This window comes from Penaeus chinensis, chromosome 23 (genome assembly GCF_019202785.1).
Source record: "Penaeus chinensis breed Huanghai No. 1 chromosome 23, ASM1920278v2, whole genome shotgun sequence".
Taxonomy (NCBI): domain Eukaryota; kingdom Metazoa; phylum Arthropoda; class Malacostraca; order Decapoda; family Penaeidae; genus Penaeus; species Penaeus chinensis.
The window spans coordinates 17,520,481-17,525,258 of NC_061841.1; the positions used below are offsets into that span (position 1 = coordinate 17,520,481).

The window sequence follows — 4,778 nt, forward strand, 5'->3', positions numbered from 1 at the left end:
ACCTGGTTTCTACTTGAGTGTCCTTATCTCTGTTAAACCAAGCAGGAAGCGGTGGAAATATTCACCCAGAAAGGAAAAGAAGGAAAAAAGGACACGATTTTCCTTACTCGCAGCCACAACAACAACCCGTGAGTCAGCTGAGGGGAAGGGACTACGGAGCTAATATATTTTTATTTTTATAGTGCATATATATTTCTTGGTGTAGTTGTGGTGGAATTTGTAATTATATTCATTTTCTTGGAATTATTGATATTATCGATGTGGGCGAGATATCAGGTGTGGTTCCAGATTATTTTGTTTTAGGCACGGAAATTTCTTATACGTAATTTCCATGGTATGTTTTTTTTTCCTGATCTAGAGTATACTTTATTTTGTTTTGTTTGAATGTATACATGTATTTTTCCTGTTGCGTCATTACAGTAAACATAAATTATATGTTTGTCCTAATCTTATTTTAGGTGCGTAGAAATTATTCATCTATAATTATATGGCCATGTATCTGATTACCTTTATGGAGTCATTTGTAATTCGTGTTTAAAATTGTCTACTTTTGGTCAGCGTGCCAATTAGGGTATTCCATCTAGATCATTCTGTGGGACTAAGTATTCCTAACTTTTATGTTTCTGTTGTCTGCAAATGCATTTCATGAGACTCTTATTTAAGATATTGTCTCTCTCTACACACAGCTATAACAGTACGCCTTATCCTATCAATGTTGTTTATATCTCGAGCTGTTTATATCTGATGAGGGTGCCAGAATTTATCAATTTTATATCTACGAGATGTACTTTACTGAATTACGTAAGATTACTGATAGCGTATATGTCTGTGCTTGTGTGTGTGTAACCGTGTGTGTGTACACGTGTCTACATGCGCGTGTGGGGATATCCATACATGCCTGTGCGTAACCAAAGCTAAAAATAAACCCACCCTCATTGAAACATGATATTAACCCAAGCTTAAGTCAGCGCAAAGCTTAGCAACGCACGTGACCGCCAGATGCTGTTGCTGAGAAATCCTGATCGTCGCTGCCTCCGTCCGGGCGACATCAGCTGATTGCAGCTATGATGACTCATCCATCGATACATCACCCCATACTCACCCCACGTCTTCGCACGCACGCACGCACGCACGTACGCACACACGCCTGGCTGCTGAGCACGAGGCCAATTCTCTGTCGCTCTCTTCGCCCTTCGGTCTGTGGGTCTTGCCTGGCTGTCGACGCACACACGCACGCGGGCACGTACGCACGCAAACACACACACATAAATATAAATATAAATATAAATATAAATATATACACACACACATGAAAAGGAAAACAACCACAGTAAGAAATGAATATGAATCGTAACGTGTCGAACTCTTCACGAGTTTATCTTCGTCTGAAGAGGAACTCGTGAAGAGTTCGAAACGTTACGATTCATATTCATTTCTTACTGTGGTTGTTTTCCTTTTCATTTTTGTGTACACTTTACTGTGTTTGTGTTTGTGTCTTATATATATATATATATATATATATATATATATATATATATGCATAGATGTACGTATTTATATATATGAATAGGTATAAACATAAATAAATAAATATATATATATACACGCATATATATACATAGAAAACATTTATATGCATGTGTGTGTGTATACAGACACACACGCGCATATATATATATATATATATATATATACATATATATATGTGTGTGTGTGTGTGTGTGTGTGTTCATTATATATAATATATATCTATATATAATGAATATACATATATGTACACATATATGTATATTCATTATATGTATAGATATACCTATATATATATACACACACACACACACATATTGCTCATTCCCGTGACCTCCTCTCACCCAGCCCCAACACCTGCGTCCCACATGTGAAACGATTCTCAAACATTCCACAGCTGATCAGTGTGAATGACGTAATCACTTTTGATGAGGTCGAGAATGTTTAATTACAAAGAATTTCAGTGTATATGAGGCTATTGATGAAATGTATTGTTGTTCCATATAGATAGCGCTTTTATACGATCTCTTGGAGCTTACTTTAGATCGAATGCTCAAGGCTCGAGGTACAAACAAAACAAAACAAAAGAAAAAAAAAAAATATATATATAAGGAATAAAAATAAAAGATATATTACCAGATATACCTGGAAATGAACAAATATGACAATTATATCAAACCCTTAATAAGCACAAAATGTAATCAACGCGATCTTAACTATTACATGTAATTGTGCTGACTCACCCCTTCAGCAAAAGCAAAATCAAGTTAGTTTAGTTGCCAGGAAAGTTACTGATCATTCATTGACATTCGGTTTTAAGAGCAAGAGAGCGGTTGTTTGCCCCGTAAGGTCACCGAGCGAGGTCAGTGATGGACAGGAGAGGTCATTAAAATTGTGCTGAGGTCACTGCGGGGGGGGGGGGGGGGCAGGTGTAACCACGTCTTTGTTTTTCGGTCAAGTTCATCATTTGTCCTGCTTTGTTTGGATGTCTGCCTGTTTGGACACGCGTATATACACATATATTTACAAAATAAATATATGTATATATACATATATATTTATATATATATATATATATATATAAATATATACACATGTAAATCTAATTATCCATATATACATACATATACTTATATGTGTATATACATATACATATATGAATATATATTATAGACATTATATATACACATACATGTATGCACATACAAACATATACACTGTAATTATGCATATATGTCTGTAAGTATGTATGTTTGTATTTTGTATGTATGTATGTATGCATGTATGTATGTATGTATGTATATGTACATATGTAAGTATGTATTGGTGTGTATGTATACATACATTTATATCTACATATATAAGTATATACATATGCATAGACACACACACACACACACACACACACACACACACACACACACACACACACACACACACACACACACACACACACACACACACACACACACAAAGTGTTATTCGAATAAAAATAAAACACCGATACCAAAACCACATGCGTGAAAAAAATAATGTTTGTGGAAAGAGAGACGAGCAAACATTCACAATAAACAATCAAAAGGGAGAAAAAACCCGTAAGTAATCATTCCACTCCATTCCTACAATCTAAAACAAATACAAATAAACAAATAAAGTCACCTAACCGCTCACCGACAACCAACTGACTCGAAATCAGATGAAAATAAGTTCGAAGTGACTTACCTGTGACGAAAATAACCGCGCGTGAGGTGTTGCGTCTCCGCTGTCCTGTCGACTTATGAATACTTTTGTACGAAAATCGCCTTCAAAAAAAGACTAACTGATAACCTCGCTCATATAATCTGACGGATGGACACTTCCGGTTCGACCTTTTAACGTGATGACCTGTTTTCTTTGAAATAAAGAGGAAATGACGCAGGTGTATAGATGATAAAGGGTAGAGAAAGAGTTATCAGTAAGAATTCGTCATTTAGAGAAATATCGGATGATCATCAAGTGGCAAGAGTGGGAGTTTTGAGTTTCCAGGAGTCACATTTTCTTTTCTTATTTTTTTTTCTCCGTATTTTAAGATACGGGTATCGGTATCGTATTTGGGCGTGGCGTCGTGGTAAGGCCGATAATTAGATTGGGGGGGGGGGGTAAGGGTCAAAGATTACCGCACACAGATACGTTCTAATGCACACGCACTAACACGCAAACGTACATGTATACGCACACACACACACACACACACACACACACACACACACACACACACACACACACACATACACACATACACACACTCACACAAACACACACATGCACACACATACACACGCAGACACACACACACGCAGACACACATACACACACACACACACACACACACACACACACACATTGCTATCTCGTATGTCTAAGTGTAAATACGTACATGTTTAAACTCTCTCATGAACAAACAAGCGAACACACACAGTAACAGGTTTATGATATTACAGATTGCAATATACACAATATGCAATATAATAAACTTATTTATTATATCTAACACTGCATATATTACAATACTATAAACAAGATTACGACATGCATAATACTTTTAATCTTTTACTAATACACACACACACACGCACATACACAAACAAGCAAACAAACAAACAAACACACAGAAATTCGTACACACACACACACACAAACAAACAAACAAGCACACACAAACACACACACACAAACACACACACACACAAACACACATACACACACAAACACACACACAAACACACACACACGCACCGGAATTTGTCCACATGCAACAAGCAACCGCCAAGGCCATGCAATAGACTTTCATTGCAGGAAAGTCAGGCGCCGCTGCTCTTTCCGGAAACAATGTCCTTTGAAAACCCTGTCGTTTTGGATCATCTATCTATATATAAGACATAGATAGATAGAAAATACATTTAACACATTTTTTGGGGGTAAACAAAGGAAAAAATAGTGTAAAGTTATTCGCCATGCCACGTCCCGGAAATTAATACTGATAAGAATTGCAAGAGACAATGGTGGATAAGTGGAGGAAAAAGATAAGATAAGGGACACATAATTAACAATAAACACAAAGAAACACTCCCCAAAAGAGAGAGAGAGAAGAGAGAGAGAGAGAGAGAGAGAGAGAGAAGAGAAGAGAGAGAGAGAGAGAGAGAGAGAGAGAGAGAGAGAGAGAGAGGGAGAGAGCACATACACACACACACACACACACACACACACACACA

At 36.9% G+C, this 4,778-nt stretch overlaps 1 protein-coding gene across 7 annotated transcripts in view; it reads right to left on the reverse strand.

Annotated features, from left to right (window-relative positions):
* The window catches only part of LOC125037608 (choline-phosphate cytidylyltransferase B-like), a 24,147-nt gene extending 20,772 nt beyond the window's left edge, over positions 1-3,375 (reverse strand). For 2 of the 7 annotated variants that reach the window (XM_047630816.1, XM_047630815.1), the window contains exon 1: positions 108-160. The gene's annotated coding sequence lies outside the window, so the exon portion shown is untranslated. Of the gene's footprint in view, positions 1-2; positions 162-1,102; positions 1,124-3,249 lie in introns of those variants that run through there. The other 5 variants (XM_047630810.1, XM_047630814.1, XM_047630809.1 and 2 more) reach the window with 5 other exon arrangements.
* Positions 3,376-4,778: the final 1,403 nt, after the last annotated feature.